Here is a 24,763-nt window from a genome sequence, read left to right on the forward strand (position 1 = left end):
CTTCTGGCCTTAGGATGGGGAATTTTTCAATTCCCGGTCGAAGGTCCGGGCAGTATTATACTGTGAAACCTTCACTATTTATTTAATTTCTTTGTCACTGTGTGTCCACTTATTCATGTGTGTCACGTCCTACTAGGATTTTGTCGGGATGCGGTTCCCTTACGGGTTCCTCTCTTGGCAGGTCTAGGGGGGGAGTGTGTGGCCATCAGGTTCCGCTCCCCCCTGAACCCCCCTGGCTCTCCTCTTTCGGGAGGAGAGCGTTGTTGGCTCCCCTCTTCCGGGAGGGGAGCACAGTCTTTGGCTCCCAGTGCCTTGCTCGGGTGAGAACTCGGGCAGGTGCTGGGGGTAAGATTGGGTCGCCTCTGGCTTCGGCTGGAGGTGGCTTTTTGTCCCTGTTCCTCGCTGTGGCCTTTTGGCTCGGAGGGACGGGGAATGGTTTGGGGGACCCTTCTCCTTTTGGAGAGGGTTTCAAGAAGACCAGCATCCTAGTGCACTTTTTTTGTGGCACTTGTCACTTTTTTAAGCGCACTCGGGTTTTGTACACGAATTCGGGCTTTCGAAAAAAAAAAAAAAAATCTGTTCTTATCAGTTTAATATCTGATACGTCCCCTATCTGGGGACCATATATTAAATGGATTTTTAGAACAGGGAGATGGAAAAAGAGCTTGCTCTGTCCACTCCACGCATTGACCTGGTATTGCAGTATCTCCAGGACCGGTGCACCCCTTCTTTAATGCAGTTTCTAAAATCAGAAAGAATTGAATTCAATGCTTTTTGTTCATTTTGCTTGTTTGTCGGATTTTGGGATGGACTCTTTGGCTTTGCTTTTCTTCTCCTCATTGGATTTTTCATGTTAAAAGTTGCAGAAGCCAGATGACAAGCTCATTTTGGTTCAACTTCAGCAACTGTGCATTGCATTGCCATGTAATGTAATGTAATGCAATGCTATCTATCTAGCTCTCCCTCTATACTTCCTTTTGGATAAACAGACATATTAGGCAAGCATTTTGGAGCTTTCACCTAAATAACTACAGGTGGTGAGATAAGCTGCACAATATAATTGACCTTTCAGTATATTGTTGCACACACACCATCTATTTAGCAAATGCCCTTGTTATCAACAGCAGCCTTTTAAACTCACCTGAGCTAACAGGTATGTGAGCTGGTTACTCTGCTGCGCTTAAAATTTCTTTTTTGGTTTGCTACAATGCCTTTTCTGAAACGTTGTCTCCCTCTGCTGGAACACTGACTTCTTTCATTTAATGCCTGCAGACTATAAAAGAGAAACCAACCCAAAAAGTTTGGTTGATTAGTCTGTGGCATTCTTTTAAACTGTTGCTTATGGCGGTCTCTGTGAGCTTCTCAGTGACATTCAGCCATCCAGGTATCCCGCCTGCAGTAGACGGAATGTGGCAATGGAACGCTGGCTGCGCGTGTCATAATAGGCTCTGAGCCTTTATATACCTGCGCACAGCAGCAGCCACCTTCAGTCTGCTGCTGGACAGCCAGCAGCAGCAGCAGCAGGAGAGGTAATTAATCAGCAACCCTCCTGCTAAGGGTAGACAGCTGCTCGTTCCACCCCCCCCCCCGCCTTAATTGTTTCTCCTCCCTTCCAACGGTGTTGAGGCGGGTGGGAACAGCCGGAGGTTGAGGGTACTGTGCTAAAAGAGGTGGAGTTATGCAGATCTAAAACGCGTGGATTGCAGCAGCAGCAAGCCGAAAAGTGCAGGCATGTGAGGGATCTAGAGGTTGACAGCATGTCTTCTTAACGGGAGTCCAGGTGGCCATCTCCACAAATGGACTTTTCAGAATCCTTGGGTGGCACCGTAGTCGGAAACCAATTCTGGTTATCGCTTCTCGGCCTTTTGGCTAAGATCAAGTGTAGTATCTGTTCTTATCAGTTTAATATCTGATACGTCCCCTATCTGGGGACCATATATTAAATGGATTTTTAGAACAGGGAGATGGAAAAAGAGCTTGCTCTGTCCACTCCACGCATTGACCTGGTATTGCAGTATCTCCAGGACCGGTGCACCCCTTCTTTAATGCAGTTTCTAAAATCAGAAAGAATTGAATTCAATGCTTTTTGTTCATTTTGCTTGTTTGTCGGATTTGGGATGGACTCTTTGGCTTTGCTTTTCTTCTCCTCATTGGATTTTTCATGTTAACAGTTGCAGAAGCCAGATGACAAGCTCATTTTGGTTCAACTTCAGCAACTGTGCATTGCATTGCCATGTAATGTAATGTAATGCAATGCTATCTATCTAGCTCTCCCTCTATACTTCCTTTTGGATAAACAGACATATTAGGCAAGCATTTTGGAGCTTTCACCTAAATAACTACAGGTGGTGAGATAAGCTGCACAATATAATTGACCTTTCAGTATATTGTTGCACACACACCATCTATTTAGCAAATGCCCTTGTTATCAACAGCAGCCTTTTAAACTCACCTGAGCTAACAGGTATGTGAGCTGGTTACTCTGCTGCGCTTAAAATTTCTTTTTTCTTTTGCTACAATGCCTTTTCTGAAACGTTGTCTCCCTCTGCTGGAAAACTGACTTCTTTCATTTAATGCCTGCAGACTATAAAAGAGAAACCAACCCAAAAAGTTTGGTTGATTAGTCTGTGGCATTCTTTTAAACTGTTGCTTATGGCGGTCTCTGTGAGCTTCTCAGTGACATTCAGCCATCCAGGTATCCCGCCTGCAGTAGACGGAATGTGGCAATGGAACGCTGGCTGCGCGTGTCATAATAGGCTCTGAGCCTTTATATACCTGCGCACAGCAGCAGCCACCTTCAGTCTGCTGCTGGACAGCCAGCAGCAGCAGCAGCAGGAGAGGTAATTAATCAGCAACCCTCCTGCTAAGGGTAGACAGCTGCTCGTTCCACCCCCCCCCCCTCGCTTTAATTGGTTCTCCTCCCTTCCAACGGTGTTGAGGCGGGTGGGAACAGCCGGGGGTTGAGGGTACTGTGCTAAAAGAGGTGGAGTTATGCAGATCTAAAACGCGTGGATTGCAGCAGCAGCAAGCCGAAAAGTGCAGGCATGTGAGGGATCTAGAGGTTGACAGCATGTCTTCTTAACGGGAGTCCAGGTGGCCATCTCCACAAATGGACTTTTCAGAATCCTTGGGTGGCACCGTAGTCGGAAACCAATTCTGGTTATCGCTTCTCGGCCTTTTGGCTAAGATCAAGTGTAGTATCTGTTCTTATCAGTTTAATATCTGATACGTCCCCTATCTGGGGACCATATATTAAATGGATTTTTAGAACAGGGAGATGGAAAAAGAGCTTGCTCTGTCCACTCCACGCATTGACCTGGTATTGCAGTATCTCCAGGACCGGTGCACCCCTTCTTTAATGCAGTTTCTAAAATCAGAAAGAATTGAATTCAATGCTTTTTGTTCATTTTGCTTGTTTGTCGGATTTTGGGATGGACTCTTTGGCTTTGCTTTTCTTCTCCTCATTGGATTTTTCATGTTAAAAGTTGCAGAAGCCAGATGACAAGCTCATTTTGGTTCAACTTCAGCAACTGTGCATTGCATTGCCATGTAATGTAATGTAATGCAATGCTATCTATCTAGCTCTCCCTCTATACTTCCTTTTGGATAAACAGACATATTAGGCAAGCATTTTGGAGCTTTCACCTAAATAACTACAGGTGGTGAGATAAGCTGCACAATATAATTGACCTTTCAGTATATTGTTGCACACACACCATCTATTTAGCAAATGCCCTTGTTATCAACAGCAGCCTTTTAAACTCACCTGAGCTAACAGGTATGTGAGCTGGTTACTCTGCTGCGCTTAAAATTTCTTTTTTGGTTTGCTACAATGCCTTTTCTGAAACGTTGTCTCCCTCTGCTGGAACACTGACTTCTTTCATTTAATGCCTGCAGACTATAAAAGAGAAACCAACCCAAAAAGTTTGGTTGATTAGTCTGTGGCATTCTTTTAAACTGTTGCTTATGGCGGTCTCTGTGAGCTTCTCAGTGACATTCAGCCATCCAGGTATCCCGCCTGCAGTAGACGGAATGTGGCAATGGAACGCTGGCTGCGCGTGTCATAATAGGCTCTGAGCCTTTATATACCTGCGCACAGCAGCAGCCACCTTCAGTCTGCTGCTGGACAGCCAGCAGCAGCAGCAGCAGGAGAGGTAATTAATCAGCAACCCTCCTGCTAAGGGTAGACAGCTGCTCGTTCCACCCCCCCCCCCCCCGCCTTAATTGGTTCTCCTCCCTTCCAACGGTGTTGAGGCGGGTGGGAACAGCCAGGGGTTGAGGGTACTGTGCTAAAAGAGGTGGAGTTATGCAGATCTAAAACGCGTGGATTGCAGCAGCAGCAAGCCGAAAAGTGCAGGCATGTGAGGGATCTAGAGGTTGACAGCATGTCTTCTTAACGGGAGTCCAGGTGGCCATCTCCACAAATGGACTTTTCAGAATCCTTGGGTGGCACCGTAGTCGGAAACCAATTCTGGTTATCGCTTCTCGGCCTTTTGGCTAAGATCAAGTGTAGTATCTGTTCTTATCAGTTTAATATCTGATACGTCCCCTATCTGGGGACCATATATTAAATGGATTTTTAGAACAGGGAGATGGAAAAAGAGCTTGCTCTGTCCACTCCACGCATTGACCTGGTATTGCAGTATCTCCAGGACCGGTGCACCCCTTCTTTAATGCAGTTTCTAAAATCAGAAAGAATTGAATTCAATGCTTTTTGTTCATTTTGCTTGTTTGTCGGATTTTGGGATGGACTCTTTGGCTTTGCTTTTCTTCTCCTCATTGGATTTTTCATGTTAAAAGTTGCAGAAGCCAGATGACAAGCTCATTTTGGTTCAACTTCAGCAACTGTGCATTGCATTGCCATGTAATGTAATGTAATGCAATGCTATCTATCTAGCTCTCCCTCTATACTTCCTTTTGGATAAACAGACATATTAGGCAAGCATTTTGGAGCTTTCACCTAAATAACTACAGGTGGTGAGATAAGCTGCACAATATAATTGACCTTTCAGTATATTGTTGCACACACACCATCTATTTAGCAAATGCCCTTGTTATCAACAGCAGCCTTTTAAACTCACCTGAGCTAACAGGTATGTGAGCTGGTTACTCTGCTGCGCTTAAAATTTCTTTTTTGGTTTGCTACAATGCCTTTTCTGAAACGTTGTCTCCCTCTGCTGGAACACTGACTTCTTTCATTTAATGCCTGCAGACTATAAAAGAGAAACCAACCCAAAAAGTTTGGTTGATTAGTCTGTGGCATTCTTTTAAACTGTTGCTTATGGCGGTCTCTGTGAGCTTCTCAGTGACATTCAGCCATCCAGGTATCCCGCCTGCAGTAGACGGAATGTGGCAATGGAACGCTGGCTGCGCGTGTCATAATAGGCTCTGAGCCTTTATATACCTGCGCACAGCAGCAGCCACCTTCAGTCTGCTGCTGGACAGCCAGCAGCAGCAGCAGCAGGAGAGGTAATTAATCAGCAACCCTCCTGCTAAGGGTAGACAGCTGCTCGTTCCACCCCCCCCCCCCCGCCTTAATTGGTTCTCCTCCCTTCCAACGGTGTTGAGGCGGGTGGGAACAGCCGGGGGTTGAGGGTACTGTGCTAAAAGAGGTGGAGTTATGCAGATCTAAAACGCATGGATTGCAGCAGCAGCAAGCCGAAAAGTGCAGGCATGTGAGGGATCTAGAGGTTGACAGCATGTCTTCTTAACGGGAGTCCAGGTGGCCATCTCCACAAATGGACTTTTCAGAATCCTTGGGTGGCACCGTAGTCGGAAACCAATTCTGGTTATCGCTTCTCGGCCTTTTGGCTAAGATCAAGTGTAGTATCTGTTCTTATCAGTTTAATATCTGATACGTCCCCTATCTGGGGACCATATATTAAATGGATTTTTAGAACAGGGAGATGGAAAAAGAGCTTGCTCTGTCCACTCCACACATTGACCTGGTATTGCAGTATCTCCAGGACCGGTGCACCCCTTCTTTAATGCAGTTTCTAAAATCAGAAAGAATTGAATTCAATGCTTTTTGTTCATTTTGCTTGTTTGTCGGATTTTGGGATGGACTGTTTGGCTTTGCTTTTCTTCTCCTCATTGGATTTTTCATGTTAAAAGTTCCAGAAGCCAGATGACAAGCTCATTTTGGTTCAACTTCAGCAACTGTGCATTGCATTGCCATGTAATGTAATGTAATGCAATGCTATCTATCTAGCTCTCCCTCTATACTTCCTTTTGGATAAACAGACATATTAGGCAAGCATTTTGGAGCTTTCACCTAAATAACTACAGGTGGTGAGATAAGCTGCACAATATAATTGACCTTTCAGTATATTGTTGCACACACACCATCTATTTAGCAAATGCCCTTGTTATCAACAGCAGCCTTTTAAACTCACCTGAGCTAACAGGTATGTGAGCTGGTTACTCTGCTGCGCTTAAAATTTCTTTTTTGGTTTGCTACAATGCCTTTTCTGAAACGTTGTCTCCCTCTGCTGGAACACTGACTTCTTTCATTTAATGCCTGCAGACTATAAAAGAGAAACCAACCCAAAAAGTTTGGTTGATTAGTCTGTGGCATTCTTTTAAACTGTTGCTTATGGCGGTCTCTGTGAGCTTCTCAGTGACATTCAGCCATCCAGGTATCCCGCCTGCAGTAGACGGAATGTGGCAATGGAACGCTGGCTGCGCGTGTCATAATAGGCTCTGAGCCTTTATATACCTGCGCACAGCAGCAGCCACCTTCAGTCTGCTGCTGGACAGCCAGCAGCAGCAGCAGCAGGAGAGGTAATTAATCAGCAACCCTCCTGCTAAGGGTAGACAGCTGCTCGTTCCACCCCCCCCCGCCTTAATTGGTTCTCCTCCCTTCCAACGGTGTTGAGGCGGGTGGGAACAGCCGGGGGTTGAGGGTACTGTGCTAAAAGAGGTGGAGTTATGCAGATCTAAAACGCGTGGATTGCAGCAGCAGCAAGCCGAAAAGTGCAGGCATGTGAGGGATCTAGAGGTTGACAGCATGTCTTCTTAACGGGAGTCCAGGTGGCCATCTCCACAAATGGAATTTTCAGAATCCTTGGGTGGCACCGTAGTCGGAAACCAATTCTGGTTATCGCTTCTCGGCCTTTTGGCTAAGATCAAGTGTAGTATCTGTTCTTATCAGTTTAATATCTGATACGTCCCCTATCTGGGGACCATATATTAAATGGATTTTTAGAACAGGGAGATGGAAAAAGAGCTTGCTCTGTCCACTCCACGCATTGACCTGGTATGGCAGTATCTCCAGGACCGGTGCACCCCTTCTTTAATGCAGTTTCTAAAATCAGAAAGAATTGAATTCAATGCTTTTTGTTCATTTTGCTTGTTTGTCGGATTTTGGGATGGACTCTTTGGCTTTGCTTTTCTTCTCCTCATTGGATTTTTCATGTTAAAAGTTGCAGAAGCCAGATGACAAGCTCATTTTGGTTCAACTTCAGCAACTGTGCATTGCATTGCCATGTAATGTAATGTAATGCAATGCTATCTATCTAGCTCTCCCTCTATACTTCCTTTTGGATAAACAGACATATTAGGCAAGCATTTTGGAGCTTTCACCTAAATAACTACAGGTGGTGAGATAAGCTGCACAATATAATTGACCTTTCAGTATATTGTTGCACACACACCATCTATTTAGCAAATGCCCTTGTTATCAACAGCAGCCTTTTAAACTCACCTGAGCTAACAGGTATGTGAGCTGGATACTCTGCTGCGCTTAAAATTTCTTTTTTGCTTTGCTACAATGCCTTTTCTGAAACGTTGTCTCCCTCTGCTGGAACACTGACTTCTTTCACTTAATACCTGCAGACTATAAAAGAGAAACCAACCCAAAAAGTTTGGTTGATTAGTCTGTGGCATTCTTTTAAACTGTTGCTTATGGCGGTCTCTGTGAGCTTCTCAGTGACATTCAGCCATCCAGGAATCCCGCCTGCAGAAGACGGAATGTGGCAATGGAACGCTGGCTGCGCGTGTCATAATAGGCTCTGAGCCTTTATATACCTGCGCACAGCAGCAGCCACCTTCAGTCTGCTGCTGGACAGCCAGCAGCAGCAGCAGCAGGAGAGGTAATTAATCAGCAACCCTCCTGCTAAGGGTAGACAGCTGCTCGTTCCACCCCCTCCTCCCCCCGCCTTAATTGGTTCTCCTCCCTTCCAACGGTGTTGAGGCGGGTGGGAACAGCCGGGGGTTGAGGGTACTGTGCTAAAAGAGGTGGAGTTATGCAGATCTAAAACGCGTGGATTGCAGCAGCAGCAAGCCGAAAAGTGCAGGCATGTGAGGGATCTAGAGGTTGACAGCATGTCTTCTTAACGGGAGTCCAGGTGGCCATCTCCACAAATGGACTTTTCAGAATCCTTGGGTGGCACCGTAGTCGGAAACCAATTCTGGTTATCGCTTCTCGGCCTTTTGGCTAAGATCAAGTGTAGTATCTGTTCTTATCAGTTTAATATCTGATACGTCCCCTATCTGGGGACCATATATTAAATGGATTTTTAGAACAGGGAGATGGAAAAAGAGCTTGCTCTGTCCACTCCACGCATTGACCTGGTATTGCAGTATCTCCAGGACCGGTGCACCCCTTCTTTAATGCAGTTTCTAAAATCAGAAAGAATTGAATTCAATGCTTTTTGTTCATTTTGCTTGTTTGTCGGATTTTGGGATGGACTCTTTGGCTTTGCTTTTCTTCTCCTCATTGGATTTTTCATGTTAAAAGTTGCAGAAGCCAGATGACAAGCTCATTTTGGTTCAACTTCAGCAACTGTGCATTGCATTGCCATGTAATGTAATGTAATGCAATGCTATCTATCTAGCTCTCCCTCTATACTTCCTTTTGGATAAACAGACATATTAGGCAAGCATTTTGGAGCTTTCACCTAAATAACTACAGGTGGTGAGATAAGCTGCACAATATAATTGACCTTTCAGTATATTGTTGCACACACACCATCTATTTAGCAAATGCCCTTGTTATCAACAGCAGCCTTTTAAACTCACCTGAGCTAACAGGTATGTGAGCTGGTTACTCTGCTGCGCTTAAAATTTCTTTTTTGGTTTGCTACAATGCCTTTTCTGAAACGTTGTCTCCCTCTGCTGGAACACTGACTTCTTTCATTTAATGCCTGCAGACTATAAAAGAGAAACCAACCCAAAAAGTTTGGTTGATTAGTCTGTGGCATTCTTTTAAACTGTTGCTTATGGCGGTCTCTGTGAGCTTCTCAGTGACATTCAGCCATCCAGGTATCCCGCCTGCAGTAGACGGAATGTGGCAATGGAACGCTGGCTGCGCGTGTCATAATAGGCTCTGAGCCTTTATATACCTGCGCACAGCAGCAGCCACCTTCAGTCTGCTGCTGGACAGCCAGCAGCAGCAGCAGCAGGAGAGGTAATTAATCAGCAACCCTCCTGCTAAGGGTAGACAGCTGCTCGTTCCACCCCCCCCCGCCTTAATTGGTTCTCCTCCCTTCCAACGGTGTTGAGGCGGGTGGGAACAGCCGGGGGTTGAGGGTACTGTGCTAAAAGAGGTGGAGTTATGCAGATCTAAAACGCGTGGATTGCAGCAGCAGCAAGCCGAAAAGTGCAGGCATGTGAGGGATCTAGAGGTTGACAGCATGTCTTCTTAACGGGAGTCCAGGTGGCCATCTCCACAAATGGAATTTTCAGAATCCTTGGGTGGCACCGTAGTCGGAAACCAATTCTGGTTATCGCTTCTCGGCCTTTTGGCTAAGATCAAGTGTAGTATCTGTTCTTATCAGTTTAATATCTGATACGTCCCCTATCTGGGGACCATATATTAAATGGATTTTTAGAACAGGGAGATGGAAAAAGAGCTTGCTCTGTCCACTCCACGCATTGACCTGGTATGGCAGTATCTCCAGGACCGGTGCACCCCTTCTTTAATGCAGTTTCTAAAATCAGAAAGAATTGAATTCAATGCTTTTTGTTCATTTTGCTTGTTTGTCGGATTTTGGGATGGACTCTTTGGCTTTGCTTTTCTTCTCCTCATTGGATTTTTCATGTTAAAAGTTGCAGAAGCCAGATGACAAGCTCATTTTGGTTCAACTTCAGCAACTGTGCATTGCATTGCCATGTAATGTAATGTAATGCAATGCTATCTATCTAGCTCTCCCTCTATACTTCCTTTTGGATAAACAGACATATTAGGCAAGCATTTTGGAGCTTTCACCTAAATAACTACAGGTGGTGAGATAAGCTGCACAATATAATTGACCTTTCAGTATATTGTTGCACACACACCATCTATTTAGCAAATGCCCTTGTTATCAACAGCAGCCTTTTAAACTCACCTGAGCTAACAGGTATGTGAGCTGGATACTCTGCTGCGCTTAAAATTTCTTTTTTGGTTTGCTACAATGCCTTTTCTGAAACGTTGTCTCCCTCTGCTGGAACACTGACTTCTTTCACTTAATACCTGCAGACTATAAAAGAGAAACCAACCCAAAAAGTTTGGTTGATTAGTCTGTGGCATTCTTTTAAACTGTTGCTTATGGCGGTCTCTGTGAGCTTCTCAGTGACATTCAGCCATCCAGGAATCCCGCCTGCAGAAGACGGAATGTGGCAATGGAACGCTGGCTGCGCGTGTCATAATAGGCTCTGAGCCTTTATATACCTGCGCACAGCAGCAGCCACCTTCAGTCTGCTGCTGGACAGCCAGCAGCAGCAGCAGCAGGAGAGGTAATTAATCAGCAACCCTCCTGCTAAGGGTAGACAGCTGCTCGTTCCACCCCCTCCTCCCCCCGCCTTAATTGGTTCTCCTCCCTTCCAACGGTGTTGAGGCGGGTGGGAACAGCCGGGGGTTGAGGGTACTGTGCTAAAAGAGGTGGAGTTATGCAGATCTAAAACGCGTGGATTGCAGCAGCAGCAAGCCGAAAAGTGCAGGCATGTGAGGGATCTAGAGGTTGACAGCATGTCTTCTTAACGGGAGTCCAGGTGGCCATCTCCACAAATGGACTTTTCAGAATCCTTGGGTGGCACCGTAGTCGGAAACCAATTCTGGTTATCGCTTCTCGGCCTTTTGGCTAAGATCAAGTGTAGTATCTGTTCTTATCAGTTTAATATCTGATACGTCCCCTATCTGGGGACCATATATTAAATGGATTTTTAGAACAGGGAGATGGAAAAAGAGCTTGCTCTGTCCACTCCACGCATTGACCTGGTATTGCAGTATCTCCAGGACCGGTGCACCCCTTCTTTAATGCAGTTTCTAAAATCAGAAAGAATTGAATTCAATGCTTTTTGTTCATTTTGCTTGTTTGTCGGATTTTGGGATGGACTCTTTGGCTTTGCTTTTCTTCTCCTCATTGGATTTTTCATGTTAAAAGTTGCAGAAGCCAGATGACAAGCTCATTTTGGTTCAACTTCAGCAACTGTGCATTGCATTGCCATGTAATGTAATGTAATGCAATGCTATCTATCTAGCTCTCCCTCTATACTTCCTTTTGGATAAACAGACATATTAGGCAAGCATTTTGGAGCTTTCACCTAAATAACTACAGGTGGTGAGATAAGCTGCACAATATAATTGACCTTTCAGTATATTGTTGCACACACACCATCTATTTAGCAAATGCCCTTGTTATCAACAGCAGCCTTTTAAACTCACCTGAGCTAACAGGTATGTGAGCTGGTTACTCTGCTGCGCTTAAAATTTCTTTTTTGGTTTGCTACAATGCCTTTTCTGAAACGTTGTCTCCCTCTGCTGGAACACTGACTTCTTTCATTTAATGCCTGCAGACTATAAAAGAGAAACCAACCCAAAAAGTTTGGTTGATTAGTCTGTGGCATTCTTTTAAACTGTTGCTTATGGCGGTCTCTGTGAGCTTCTCAGTGACATTCAGCCATCCAGGTATCCCGCCTGCAGTAGACGGAATGTGGCAATGGAACGCTGGCTGCGCGTGTCATAATAGGCTCTGAGCCTTTATATACCTGCGCACAGCAGCAGCCACCTTCAGTCTGCTGCTGGACAGCCAGCAGCAGCAGCAGCAGGAGAGGTAATTAATCAGCAACCGTCCTGCTAAGGGTAGACAGCTGCTCGTTCCACCCCCCCCCCGCCTTAATTGGTTCTCCTCCCTTCCAACGGTGTTGAGGCGGGTGGGAACAGCCGGGGGTTGAGGGTACTGTGCTAAAAGAGTGGAGTTATGCAGATCTAAAACGCGTGGATTGCAGCAGCAGCAAGCCGAAAAGTGCAGGCATGTGAGGGATCCAGAGGTTGACAGCATGTCTTCTTAACGGGAGTCCAGGTGGCCATCTCCACAAATGGACTTTTCAGAATCCTTGGGTGGCACCATAGTCGGAAACCAATTCTGGTTATCGCTTCTCGGCCTTTTGGCTAAGATCAAGTGTAGTATCTGTTCTTATCAGTTTAATATCTGATACGTCCCCTATCTGGGGACCATATATTAAATGGATTTTTAGAACAGGGAGATGGAAAAAGAGCTTGCTCTGTCCACTCCACGCATTGACCTGGTATTGCAGTATCTCCAGGACCGGTGCACCCCTTCTTTAATGCAGTTTCTAAAATCAGAAAGAATTGAATTCAATGCTTTTTGTTCATTTTGCTTGTTTGTCGGATTTTGGGATGGACTCTTTGGCTTTGCTTTTCTTCTCCTCATTGGATTTTTCATGTTAAAAGTTGCAGAAGCCAGATGACAAGCTCATTTTGGTTCAACTTCAGCAACTGTGCATTGCATTGCCATGTAATGTAATGTAATGCAATGCTATCTATCTAGCTCTCCCTCTATACTTCCTTTTGGATAAACAGACATATTAGGCAAGCATTTTGGAGCTTTCACCTAAATAACTACAGGTGGTGAGATAAGCTGCACAATATAATTGACCTTTCAGTATATTGTTGCACACACACCATCTATTTAGCAAATGCCCTTGTTATCAACAGCAGCCTTTTAAACTCACCTGAGCTAACAGGTATGTGAGCTGGTTACTCTGCTGCGCTTAAAATTTCTTTTTTGGTTTGCTACAATGCCTTTTCTGACACGTTGTCTCCCTCTGCTGGAACACTGACTTCTTTCATTTAATGCCTGCAGACTATAAAAGAGAAACCAACCCAAAAAGTTTGGTTGATTAGTCTGTGGCATTCTTTTAAACTGTTGCTTATGGCGGTCTCTGTGAGCTTCTCAGTGACATTCAGCCATCCAGGTATCCCGCCTGCAGTAGACGGAATGTGGCAATGGAACGCTGGCTGCGTGTGTCATAATAGGCTCTGAGCCTTTATATACCTGCGCACAGCAGCAGCCACCTTCAGTCTGCTGCTGGACAGCCAGCAGCAGCAGCAGCAGGAGAGGTAATTAATCAGCAACCCTCCTGCTAAGGGTAGACAGCTGCTCGTTCCACCCCCCCCGCCTTAATTGGTTCTCCTCCCTTCCAACGGTGTTGAGGCGGGTGGGAACAGCCGGGGGTTGAGGGTACTGTGCTAAAAGAGGTGGAGTTATGCAGATCTAAAACGCGTGGATTGCAGCAGCAGCAAGCCGAAAAGTGCAGGCATGTGAGGGATCTAGAGGTTGACAGCATGTCTTCTTAACGGGAGTCCAGGTGGCCATCTCCACAAATGGACTTTTCAGAATCCTTGGGTGGCACCGTAGTCGGAAACCAATTCTGGTTATCGCTTCTCGGCCTTTTGGCTAAGATCAAGTGTAGTATCTGTTCTTATCAGTTTAATATCTGATACGTCCCCTATCTGGGGACCATATATTAAATGGATTTTTAGAACAGGGAGATGGAAAAAGAGCTTGCTCTGTCCACTCCACGCATTGACCTGGTATTGCAGTATCTCCAGGACCGGTGCACCCCTTCTTTAATGCAGTTTCTAAAATCAGAAAGAATTGAATTCAATGCTTTTTGTTCATTTTGCTTGTTTGTCGGATTTTGGGATGGACTCCTTGGCTTTGCTTTTCTTCTCCTCATTGGATTTTTCATGTTAAAAGTTGCAGAAGCCAGATGACAAGCTCATTTTGGTTCAACTTCAGCAACTGTGCATTGCATTGCCATGTAATGTAATGTAATGCAATGCTATCTATCTAGCTCTCCCTCTATACTTCCTTTTGGATAAACAGACATATTAGGCAAGCATTTTGGAGCTTTCACCTAAATAACTACAGGTGGTGAGATAAGCTGCACAATATAATTGACCTTTCAGTATATTGTTGCACACACACCATCTATTTAGCAAATGCCCTTGTTATCAACAGCAGCCTTTTAAACTCACCTGAGCTAACAGGTATGTGAGCTGGTTACTCTGCTGCGCTTAAAATTTCTTTTTTGGTTTGCTACAATGCCTTTTCTGAAACGTTGTCTCCCTCTGCTGGAACACTGACTTCTTTCATTTAATGCCTGCAGACTATAAAAGAGAAACCAACCCAAAAAGTTTGGTTGATTAGTCTGTGGCATTCTTTTAAACTGTTGCTTATGGCGGTCTCTGTGAGCTTCTCAGTGACATTCAGCCATCCAGGTATCCCGCCTGCAGTAGACGGAATGTGGCAATGGAACGCTGGCTGCGCGTGTCATAATAGGCTCTGAGCCTTTATATACCTGCGCACAGCAGCAGCCACCTTCAGTCTGCTGCTGGACAGCCAGCAGCAGCAGCAGCAGGAGAGGTAATTAATCAGCAACCCTCCTGCTAAGGGTAGACAGCTGCTCGTTCCACCCCCCCCCGCCTTAATTGGTTCTCCTCCCTTCCAACGGTGTTGAGGCGGGTGGGAACAGCCGGGGGTTGAGGGTACTGTGCTAAAAGAGGTGGAGTTATGCAGATCTAAAACGCGTGGATTGCAGCAGCAGCAAGCCGAAAAGTGCAGGCATGTGAGGGATCTAGAGGTTGACAGCATGTCTTCTTAACGGGAGTCCAGGTGGCCATCTCCACAAATGGACTTTTCAGAATCCTTGGGTGGCACCGTAGTCGGAAACCAATTCTGGTTATCGCTTCTCGGCCTTTTGGCTAAGATCAAGTGTAGTATCTGTTCTTATCAGTTTAATATCTGATATGTCCCCTATCTGGGGACCATATATTAAATGGATTTTTAGAACAGGGAGATGGAAAAAGAGCTTGCTCTGTCCACTCCACGCATTGACCTGGTATTGCAGTATCTCCAGGACCGGTGCACCCCTTCTTTAATGCAGTTTCTAAAATCAGAAAGAATTGAATTCAATGCTTTTTGTTCATTTTGCTTGTTTGTCGGATTTTGGGATGGACTCTTTGGCTTTGCTTTTCTTCTCCTCATTGGATTTTTCATGTTAAAAGTTGCAGAAGCCAGATGACAAGCTCATTTTGGTTCAACTTCAGCAACTGTGCATTGCATTGCCATGTAATGTAATGTAATGCAATGCTATCTATCTAGCTCTCCCTCTATACTTCCTTTTGGATAAACAGACATATTAGGCAAGCATTTTGGAGCTTTCACCTAAATAACTACAGGTGGTGAGATAAGCTGCACAATATAATTGACCTTTCAGTATATTGTTGCACACACACCATCTATTTAGCAAATGCCCTTGTTATCAACAGCAGCCTTTTAAACTCACCTGAGCTAACAGGTATGTGAGCTGGTTACTCTGCTGCGCTTAAAATTTCTTTTTTGGTTTGCTACAATGCCTTTTCTGAAACGTTGTCTCCCTCTGCTGGAACACTGACTTCTTTCATTTAATGCCTGCAGACTATAAAAGAGAAACCAACCCAAAAAGTTTGGTTGATTAGTCTGTGGCATTCTTTTAAACTGTTGCTTATGGCGGTCTCTGTGAGCTTCTCAGTGACATTCAGCCATCCAGGTATCCCGCCTGCAGTAGACGGAATGTGGCAATGGAACGCTGGCTGCGCGTGTCATAATAGGCTCTGAGCCTTTATATACCTGCGCACAGCAGCAGCCACCTTCAGTCTGCTGCTGGACAGCCAGCAGCAGCAGCAGGAGAGGTAATTAATCAGCAACCCTCCTGCTAAGGGTAGACAGCTGCTCGTTCCACCCCCCCCCGCCTTAATTGGTTCTCCTCCCTTCCAACGGTGTTGAGGCGGGTGGGAACAGCCGGGGGTTGAGGGTACTGTGCTAAAAGAGGTGGAGTTATGCAGATCTAAAACGCGTGGATTGCAGCAGCAGCAAGCCGAAAAGTGCAGGCATGTGAGGGATCTAGAGGTTGACAGCATGTCTTCTTAACGGGAGTCCAGGTGGCCATCTCCACAAATGGACTTTTCAGAATCCTTGGGTGGCACCGTAGTCGGAAACCAATTCTGGTTATCGCTTCTCGGCCTTTTGGCTAAGATCAAGTGTAGTATCTGTTCTTATCAGTTTAATATCTGATACGTCCCCTATCTGGGGACCATATATTAAATGGATTTTTAGAACAGGGAGATGGAAAAAGAGCTTGCTCTGTCCACTCCACGCATTGACCTGGTATTGCAGTATCTCCAGGACCGGTGCACCCCTTCTTTAATGCAGTTTCTAAAATCAGAAAGAATTGAATTCAATGCTTTTTGTTCATTTTGCTTGTTTGTCGGATTTTGGGATGGACTCTTTGGCTTTGCTTTTCTTCTCCTCATTGGATTTTTCATGTTAAAAGTTGCAGAAGCCAGATGACAAGCTCATTTTGGTTCAACTTCAGCAACTGTGCATTGCATTGCCATGTAATGTAATGTAATGCAATGCTATCTATCTAGCTCTCCCTCTATACTTCCTTTTGGATAAACAGACATATTAGGCAAGCATTTTGGAGCTTTCACCTAAATAACTACAGGTGGTGAGATAAGCTGCACAATATAATTGACCTTTCAGTATATTGTTGCACACACACCATCTATTTAGCAAATGCCCTTGTTATCAACAGCAGCCTTTTAAACTCACCTGAGCTAACAGGTATGTGAGCTGGTTACTCTGCTGCGCTTAAAATTTCTTTTTTGGTTTGCTAAAATGCCTTTTCTGAAACGTTGTCTCCCTCTGCTGGAACACTGACTTCTTTCATTTAATGCCTGCAGACTATAAAAGAGAAACCAACCCAAAAAGTTTGGTTGATTAGTCTGTGGCATTCTTTTAAACTGTTGCTTATGGCGGTCTCTGTGAGCTTCTCAGTGACATTCAGCCATCCAGGTATCCCGCCTGCAGTAGACGGAATGTGGCAATGGAACGCTGGCTGCGCGTGTCATAATAGGCTCTGAGCCTTTATATACCTGCGCACAGCAGCAGCCACCTTCAGTCTGCTGCTGGACAGCCAGCAGCAGCAGCAGCAGGAGAGGTAATTAATCAGCAACCCTCCTGCTAAGGGTAGACAGCTGCTCGTTCCACCCCCCCCCCCGCCTTAATTGGTTCTCCTCCCTTCCAACGGTGTTGAGGCGGGTGGGAACAGCCGGGGGTTGAGGGTACTGTGCTAAAAGAGGTGGAGTTATGCAGATCTAAAACGCGTGGATTGCAGCAGCAGCAAGCCGAAAAGTGCAGGCATGTGAGGGATCTAGAGGTTGACAGCATGTCTTCTTAACGGGAGTCCAGGTGGCCATCTCCACAAATGGACTTTTCAGAATCCTTGGGTGGCACCGTAGTCGGAAACCAATTCTGGTTATCGCTTCTCGGCCTTTTGGCTAAGATCAAGTGTAGTATCTGTTCTTATCAGTTTAATATCTGATACGTCCCCTATCTGGGGACCATATATTAAATGGATTTTTAGAACAGGGAGATGGAAAAAGAGCTTGCTCTGTCCACTCCACGCATTGACCTGGTATTGCAGTATCTCCAGGACCGGTGCACCCCTTCTTTAATGCAGTTTCTAAAATCAGAAAGAATTGAATTCAATGCTTTTTGTTCATTTTGCTTGGTTGTCGGATTTTGGGATGGACTCTTTGGCTTTGCTTTTCTTCTCCTCATTGGATTTTTCATGTTAAAAGTTGCAGAAGCCAGATGACAAGCTCATTTTGGTTCAACTTCAGCAACTGTGCATTGCATTGCCATGTAATGTAATGTAATGCAATGCTATCTATCTAGCTCTCCCTCTATACTTCCTTTTGGATAAACAGACATATTAGGCAAGCATTTTGGAGCTTTCACCTAAATAACTACAGGTGGTGAGATAAGCTGCACAATATAATTGACCTTTCAGTATATTGTTGCACACACACCATCTATTTAGCAAATGCCCTTGTTATCAACAGCAGCCTTTTAAACTCACCTGAGCTAACAGGTATGTGAGCTGGTTACTCTGCTGCGCTTAAAATTTCTTTTTTGGTTTGCTACAATGCCTTTTCTGAAACGTTGTCTCCCTCTGCTGGAACACTGACTTCTTTCATTTAATGCCTGCAGACTATAAAAGAGAAACCAACCCAAAAAGTTTGGTTGATTAGTCTGTGGCATTCTTTTAAACTGTTGCTTATGGCGGTCTCTGTGAGCTTCTCAGTGACATTCAGCCATCCAGGTATCCCGCCTGCAGTAGACGGAATGTGGCAATGGAACGCTGGCTGCGCGTGTCATAATAGGCTCTGAGCCTTTATATACCTGCGCACAGCAGCAGCCACCTTCAGTCTGCTGCTAAACAGCCAGCAGCAGCAGCAGCAGGAGAGGTAATTAATCAGCAACCCTCCTGCTAAGGGTAGACAGCTGCTCGTTCCACCCCCCCCCCCGCCTTAATTGGTTCTCCTCCCTTCCAACGGTGTTGAGGCGGGTGGGAACAGCCGGGGGTTGAGGGTACTGTGCTAAAAGAGGTGGAGTTATGCAGATCTAAAACGCGTGGATTGCAGCAGCAGCAAGCCGAAAAGTGCAGGCATGTGAGGGATCTAGAGGTTGACAGCATGTCTTCTTAACGGGAGTCCAGGTGGCCATCTCCACAAATGGACTTTTCAGAATCCTTGGGTGGCACCGTAGTCGGAAACCAATTCTGGTTATCGCTTCTCGGCCTTTTGGCTAAGATCAAGTGTAGTATCTGTTCTTATCAGTTTAATATCTGATACGTCCCCTATCTGGGGACCATATATTAAATGGATTTTTAGAACAGGGAGATGGAAAAAGAGCTTGCTCTGTCCACTCCACGCATTGACCTGGTATTGCAGTATCTCCAGGACCGGTGCACCCCTTCTTTAATGCAGTTTCTAAAATCAGAAAGAATTGAATTCAATGCTTTTTGTTCATTTTGCTTGTTTGTCGGATTTTGGGATGGACTCTTTGGCTTTGCTTTTCTTCTCCTCATTGGATTTTTCATGTTAAAAGTTGCAGAAGCCAGATGACAAGCTCATTTTGGTTCAACTTCAGCAACTGTGCATTGCATTGCCATGTAATGTAATGTAATGCAATGCTATCTATCTAGCTCTCCCTCTATACTTCCTTTTGGATAAACAGACATATTAGGCAAGCATTTTGGAGCTTTCACCTAAATAACTACAGGTGGTGAGATAAGCTGCACAATATAATTGACCTTTCAGTATATTGTTGCACACACACCATCTATTTAGCAAATGCCCTTGTTATCAACAGCAGCCTTTTAAACTCACCTGAGCTAACAGGTATGTGAGCTGGTTACTCTGCTGCGCTTAAAATTTCTTTTTTGGTTTGCTACAATGCCTTTTCTGAAACGTTGTCTCCCTCTGCTGGAACACTGACTTCTTTCATTTAATGCCTGCAGACTATAAAAGAGAAACCAACCCAAAAAGTTTGGTTGATTAGTCTGTGGCATTCTTTTAAACTGTTGCTTATGGCGGTCTCTGTGAGCTTCTCAGTGACATTCAGCCATCCAGGTATCCCGCCTGCAGTAGACGGAATGTGGCAATGGAACGCTGGCTGCGCGTGTCATAATAGGCTCTGAGCCTTTATATACCTGCGCACAGCAGCAGCCACCTTCAGTCTGCTGCTGGACAGCCAGCAGCAGCAGCAGCAGGAGAGGTAATTAATCAGCAACCCTCCTGCTAAGGGTAGACAGCTGCTCGTTCCACCCCCCCCCCGCCTTAATTGGTTCTCCTCCCTTCCAACGGTGTTGAGGCGGGTGGGAACAGCCGGGGGTTGAGGGTACTGTGCTAAAAGAGGTGGAGTTATGCAGATCTAAAACGCGTGGATTGCAGCAGCAGCAAGCCGAAAAGTGCAGGCATGTGAGGGATCTAGAGGTTGACAGCATGTCTTCTTAACGGGAGTCCAGGTGGCCATCTCCACAAATGGACTTTTCAGAATCCTTGGGTGGCACCGTAGTCGGAAACCAATTCTGGTTATCGCTTCTCGGCCTTTTGGCTAAGATCAAGTGTAGTATCTGTTCTTATCAGTTTAATATCTGATACGTCCCCTATCTGGGGACCATATATTAAATGGATTTTTAGAACAGGGAGATGGAAAAAGAGCTTGCTCTGTCCACTCCACGCATTGACCTGGTATTGCAGTATCTCCAGGACCGGTGCACCCCTTATTTAATGCAGTTTCTAAAATCAGAAAGAATTGAATTCAATGCTTTTTGTTCATTTTGCTTGTTTGTCGGATTTTGGGATGGACTCTTTGGCTTTGCTTTTCTTCTCCTCATTGGATTTTTCATGTTAAAAGTTGCAGAAGCCAGATGACAAGCTCATTTTGGTTCAACTTCAGCAACTGTGCATTGCATTGCCATGTAATGTAATGTAATGCAATGCTATCTATCTAGCTCTCCCTCTATACTTCCTTTTGGATAAACAGACATATTAGGCAAGCATTTTGGAGCTTTCACCTAAATAACTACAGGTGGTGAGATAAGCTGCACAATATAATTGACCTTTCAGTATATTGTTGCACACACACCATCTATTTAGCAAATGCCCTTGTTATCAACAGCAGCCTTTTAAACTCACCTGAGCTAACAGGTATGTGAGCTGGTTACTCTGCTGCGCTTAAAATTTCTTTTTTGGTTTGCTACAATGCCTTTTCTGAAACGTTGTCTCCCTCTGCTGGAACACTGACTTCTTTCATTTAATGCCTGCAGACTATAAAAGAGAAACCAACCCAAAAAGTTTGGTTGATTAGTCTGTGGCATTCTTTTAAACTGTTGCTTATGGCGGTCTCTGTGAGCTTCTCAGTGACATTCAGCCATCCAGGTATCCCGCCTGCAGTAGACGGAATGTGGCAATGGAACGCTGGCTGCGCGTGTCATAATAGGCTCTGAGCCTTTATATACCTGCGCACAGCAGCAGCCACCTTCAGTCTGCTGCTGGACAGCCAGCAGCAGCAGCAGCAGGAGAGGTAATTAATCAGCAACCCTCCTGCTAAGGGTAGACAGCTGCTCGTTCCACCCCCCCCCGCCTTAATTGGTTCTCCTCCCTTCCAACGGTGTTGAGGCGGGTGGGAACAGCCGGGGGTTGAGGGTACTGTGCTAAAAGAGGTGGAGTTATGCAGATCTAAAACGCGTGGATTGCAGCAGCAGCAAGCCGAAAAGTGCAGGCATGTGAGGGATCTAGAGGTTGACAGCATGTCTTCTTAACGGGAGTCCAGGTGGCCATCTCCACAAATGGACTTTTCAGAATCCTTGGGTGGCACCGTAGTCGGAAACCAATTCTGGTTATCGCTTCTCGGCCTTTTGGCTAAGATCAAGTGTAGTATCTGTTCTTATCAGTTTAATATCTGATACGTCCCCTATCTGGGGACCATATATTAAATGGATTTTTAGAACAGGGAGATGGAAAAAGAGCTTGCTCTGTCCACTCCACGCATTGACCTGGTATTGCAGTATCTCCAGGACCGGTGCACCCCTTCTTTAATGCAGTTTCTAAAATCAGAAAGAATTGAATTCAATGCTTTTTGTTCATTTTGCTTGTTTGTCGGATTTTGGGATGGACTCTTTGGCTTTGCTTTTCTTCTCCTCATTGGATTTTTCATGTTAAAAGTTGCAGAAGCCAGATGACAAGCTCATTTTGGTTCAACTTCAGCAACTGTGCATTGCATTGCCATGTAATGTAATGTAATGCAATGCTATCTATCTAGCTCTCCCTCTATACTTCCTTTTGGATAAACAGACATATTAGGCAAGCATTTTGGAGCTTTCACCTAAATAACTACAGGTGGTGAGATAAGCTGCACAATATAATTGACCTTTCAGTATATTGTTGCACACACACCATCTATTTAGCAAATGCCCTTGTTATCAACAGCAGCCTTTTAAACTCACCTGAGCTAACAGGTATGTGAGCTGGTTACTCTGCTGCGCTTAAAATTTCTTTTTTGGTTTGCTACAATGCCTTTTCTGAAACGTTGTCTCCCTCTGCTGGAACACTGACTTCTTTCATTTAATGCCTGCAGACTATAAAAGAGAAACCAACCCAAAAAGTTTGGTTGATTAGTCTGTGGCATTCTTTTAAACTGTTGCTTATGGCGGTCTCTGTGAGCTTCTCAGTGACATTCAGCCATCCAGGTATCCCGCCTGCAGTAGACGGAATGTGGCAATGGAACGCTGGCTGCGCGTGTCATAATAGGCTCTGAGCCTTTATATACCTGAGCACAGCAGCAGCCACCTTCAGTCTGCTGCTGGACAGCCAGCAGCAGCAGCAGCAGGAGAGGTAATTAATCAGCAACCCTCCTGCTAAGGGTAGACAGCTGCTCGTTCCACCCCCCCCCCCGCCTTAATTGGTTCTCCTCCCTTCCAACGGTGTTGAGGCGGGTGGGAACAGCCGGGGGTTGAGGGTACTGTGCTAAAAGAGGTGGAGTTATGCAGATCTAAAACGCGTGGATTGCAGCAGCAGCAAGCCGAAAAGTGCAGGCATGTGAGGGATCTAGAGGTTGACAGCATGTCTTCTTAACGGGAGTCCAGGTGGCCATCTCCACAAATGGACTTTTCAGAATCCTTGGGTGGCACCGTAGTCGGAAACCAATTCTGGTTATCGCTTCTCGGCCTTTTGGCTAAGATCAAGTGTAGTATCTGTTCTTATCAGTTTAATATCTGATACGTCCCCTATCTGGGGACCATATATTAAATGGATTTTTAGAACAGGGAGATGGAAAAAGAGCTTGCTCTGTCCACTCCACGCATTGACCTGGTATTGCAGTATCTCCAGGACCGGTGCACCCCTTCTTTAATGCAGTTTCTAAAATCAGAAAGAATTGAATTCAATGCTTTTTGTTCATTTTGCTTGTTTGTCGGATTTTGGGATGGACTCTTTGGCTTTGCTTTTCTTCTCCTCATTGGATTTTTCATGTTAAAAGTTGCAGAAGCCAGATGACAAGCTCATTTTGGTTCAACTTCAGCAACTGTGCATTGCATTGCCATGTAATGTAATGTAATGCAATGCTATCTATCTAGCTCTCCCTCTATACTTCCTTTTGGATAAACAGACATATTAGGCAAGCATTTTGGAGCTTTCACCTAAATAACTACAGGTGGTGAGATAAGCTGCACAATATAATTGACCTTTCAGTATATTGTTGCACACACACCATCTATTTAGCAAATGCCCTTGTTATCAACAGCAGCCTTTTAAACTCACCTGAGCTAACAGGTATGTGAGCTGGTTACTCTGCTGCGCTTAAAATTTCTTTTTTGGTTTGCTACAATGCCTTTTCTGAAACGTTGTCTCCCTCTGCTGGAACACTGACTTCTTTCATTTAATGCCTGCAGACTATAAAAGAGAAACCAACCCAAAAAGTTTGGTTGATTAGTCTGTGGCATTCTTTTAAACTGTTGCTTATGGCGGTCTCTGTGAGCTTCTCAGTGACATTCAGCCATCCAGGTATCCCGCCTGCAGTAGACGGAATGTGGCAATGGAACGCTGGCTGCGCGTGTCATAATAGGCTCTGAGCCTTTATATACCTGCGCACAGCAGCAGCCACCTTCAGTCTGCTGCTGGACAGCCAGCAGCAGCAGCAGCAGGAGAGGTAATTAATCAGCAACCCTCCTGCTAAGGGTAGACAGCTGCTCGTTCCACCCCCACCCCCCCGCCTTAATTGGTTCTCCTCCCTTCCAACGGTGTTGAGGCGGGTGGGAACAGCCGGGGGTTGAGGGTACTGTGCTAAAAGAGGTGGAGTTATGCAGATCTAAAACGCGTGGATTGCAGCAGCAGCAAGCCGAAAAGTGCAGGCATGTGAGGGATCTAGAGGTTGACAGCATGTCTTCTTAACGGGAGTCCAGGTGGCCATCTCCACAAATGGACTTTTCAGAATCCTTGGGTGGCACCGTAGTCGGAAACCAATTCTGGTTATCGCTTCTCGGCCTTTTGGCTAAGATCAAGTGTAGTATCTGTTCTTATCAGTTTAATATCTGATACGTCCCCTATCTGGGGACCATATATTAAATGGATTTTTAGAACAGGGAGATGGAAAAAGAGCTTGCTCTGTCCACTCCACGCATTGACCTGGTATTGCAGTATCTCCAGGACCGGTGCACCCCTTCTTTAATGCAGTTTCTAAAATCAGAAAGAATTGAATTCAATGCTTTTTGTTCATTTTGCTTGTTTGTCGGATTTTGGGATGGACTCTTTGGCTTTGCTTTTCTTCTCCTCATTGGATTTTTCATGTTAAAAGTTGCAGAAGCCAGATGACAAGCTCATTTTGGTTCAACTTCAGCAACTGTGCATTGCATTGCCATGTAATGTAATGTAATGCAATGCTATCTATCTAGCTCTCCCTCTATACTTCCTTTTGGATAAACAGACATATTAGGCAAGCATTTTGGAGCTTTCACCTAAATAACTACAGGTGGTGAGATAAGCTGCACAATATAATTGACCTTTCAGTATATTGTTGCACACACACCATCTATTTAGCAAATGCCCTTGTTATCAACAGCAGCCTTTTAAACTCACCTGAGCTAA

The 24,763-nt window shown here is 45.2% G+C and overlaps 18 non-coding genes and 1 pseudogene across 18 annotated transcripts; all 19 read left to right on the forward strand.

Annotated features, from left to right (window-relative positions):
- The first annotated feature begins 547 nt into the window (after positions 1 to 547).
- Positions 548 to 728, forward strand: LOC141216834 (U2 spliceosomal RNA; annotated as a pseudogene).
- A 1,121-nt stretch (positions 729 to 1,849) lies between these two features.
- On the forward strand, positions 1,850 to 2,040 carry LOC141215492 (U2 spliceosomal RNA). The gene has a single exon (XR_012284558.1). It is a non-coding gene; the product is annotated as a U2 spliceosomal RNA (small nuclear RNA).
- Positions 2,041 to 3,162: 1,122 nt separating this feature from the next.
- LOC141215495 (U2 spliceosomal RNA) lies at positions 3,163 to 3,353 on the forward strand. The gene has a single exon (XR_012284560.1). It is a non-coding gene; the product is annotated as a U2 spliceosomal RNA (small nuclear RNA).
- A 1,124-nt stretch (positions 3,354 to 4,477) lies between these two features.
- Positions 4,478 to 4,668, forward strand: LOC141215496 (U2 spliceosomal RNA). The gene has a single exon (XR_012284561.1). It is a non-coding gene; the product is annotated as a U2 spliceosomal RNA (small nuclear RNA).
- A 1,123-nt stretch (positions 4,669 to 5,791) lies between these two features.
- Positions 5,792 to 5,982, forward strand: LOC141216483 (U2 spliceosomal RNA). The gene has a single exon (XR_012285515.1). It is a non-coding gene; the product is annotated as a U2 spliceosomal RNA (small nuclear RNA).
- Positions 5,983 to 7,101: 1,119 nt separating this feature from the next.
- On the forward strand, positions 7,102 to 7,292 carry LOC141216475 (U2 spliceosomal RNA). The gene has a single exon (XR_012285507.1). It is a non-coding gene; the product is annotated as a U2 spliceosomal RNA (small nuclear RNA).
- A 1,125-nt stretch (positions 7,293 to 8,417) lies between these two features.
- Positions 8,418 to 8,608, forward strand: LOC141215497 (U2 spliceosomal RNA). Its single transcript, XR_012284562.1, has one exon. It is a non-coding gene; the product is annotated as a U2 spliceosomal RNA (small nuclear RNA).
- Positions 8,609 to 9,727: 1,119 nt separating this feature from the next.
- LOC141216476 (U2 spliceosomal RNA) lies at positions 9,728 to 9,918 on the forward strand. Its single transcript, XR_012285508.1, has one exon. It is a non-coding gene; the product is annotated as a U2 spliceosomal RNA (small nuclear RNA).
- Positions 9,919 to 11,043: 1,125 nt separating this feature from the next.
- Positions 11,044 to 11,234, forward strand: LOC141215498 (U2 spliceosomal RNA). The gene has a single exon (XR_012284563.1). It is a non-coding gene; the product is annotated as a U2 spliceosomal RNA (small nuclear RNA).
- Positions 11,235 to 12,353: 1,119 nt separating this feature from the next.
- LOC141215499 (U2 spliceosomal RNA) lies at positions 12,354 to 12,544 on the forward strand. The gene has a single exon (XR_012284564.1). It is a non-coding gene; the product is annotated as a U2 spliceosomal RNA (small nuclear RNA).
- Positions 12,545 to 13,662: 1,118 nt separating this feature from the next.
- On the forward strand, positions 13,663 to 13,853 carry LOC141215500 (U2 spliceosomal RNA). The gene has a single exon (XR_012284565.1). It is a non-coding gene; the product is annotated as a U2 spliceosomal RNA (small nuclear RNA).
- Positions 13,854 to 14,972: 1,119 nt separating this feature from the next.
- Positions 14,973 to 15,163, forward strand: LOC141217125 (U2 spliceosomal RNA). Its single transcript, XR_012285996.1, has one exon. It is a non-coding gene; the product is annotated as a U2 spliceosomal RNA (small nuclear RNA).
- A 1,116-nt stretch (positions 15,164 to 16,279) lies between these two features.
- LOC141215501 (U2 spliceosomal RNA) lies at positions 16,280 to 16,470 on the forward strand. The gene has a single exon (XR_012284566.1). It is a non-coding gene; the product is annotated as a U2 spliceosomal RNA (small nuclear RNA).
- A 1,121-nt stretch (positions 16,471 to 17,591) lies between these two features.
- LOC141215502 (U2 spliceosomal RNA) lies at positions 17,592 to 17,782 on the forward strand. Its single transcript, XR_012284567.1, has one exon. It is a non-coding gene; the product is annotated as a U2 spliceosomal RNA (small nuclear RNA).
- Positions 17,783 to 18,903: 1,121 nt separating this feature from the next.
- LOC141215503 (U2 spliceosomal RNA) lies at positions 18,904 to 19,094 on the forward strand. Its single transcript, XR_012284568.1, has one exon. It is a non-coding gene; the product is annotated as a U2 spliceosomal RNA (small nuclear RNA).
- A 1,120-nt stretch (positions 19,095 to 20,214) lies between these two features.
- On the forward strand, positions 20,215 to 20,405 carry LOC141215504 (U2 spliceosomal RNA). The gene has a single exon (XR_012284569.1). It is a non-coding gene; the product is annotated as a U2 spliceosomal RNA (small nuclear RNA).
- Positions 20,406 to 21,524: 1,119 nt separating this feature from the next.
- Positions 21,525 to 21,715, forward strand: LOC141215506 (U2 spliceosomal RNA). Its single transcript, XR_012284571.1, has one exon. It is a non-coding gene; the product is annotated as a U2 spliceosomal RNA (small nuclear RNA).
- A 1,121-nt stretch (positions 21,716 to 22,836) lies between these two features.
- LOC141215507 (U2 spliceosomal RNA) lies at positions 22,837 to 23,027 on the forward strand. The gene has a single exon (XR_012284572.1). It is a non-coding gene; the product is annotated as a U2 spliceosomal RNA (small nuclear RNA).
- Positions 23,028 to 24,150: 1,123 nt separating this feature from the next.
- Positions 24,151 to 24,341, forward strand: LOC141215508 (U2 spliceosomal RNA). Its single transcript, XR_012284573.1, has one exon. It is a non-coding gene; the product is annotated as a U2 spliceosomal RNA (small nuclear RNA).
- Positions 24,342 to 24,763: the final 422 nt, after the last annotated feature.

This window comes from Phyllobates terribilis, unplaced genomic scaffold, assembly GCF_046119375.1.
Source record: "Phyllobates terribilis strain yellow unplaced genomic scaffold, ASM4611937v1 Scaffold_236__1_contigs__length_3049075, whole genome shotgun sequence".
NCBI classification, from domain to species: domain Eukaryota; kingdom Metazoa; phylum Chordata; class Amphibia; order Anura; family Dendrobatidae; genus Phyllobates; species Phyllobates terribilis.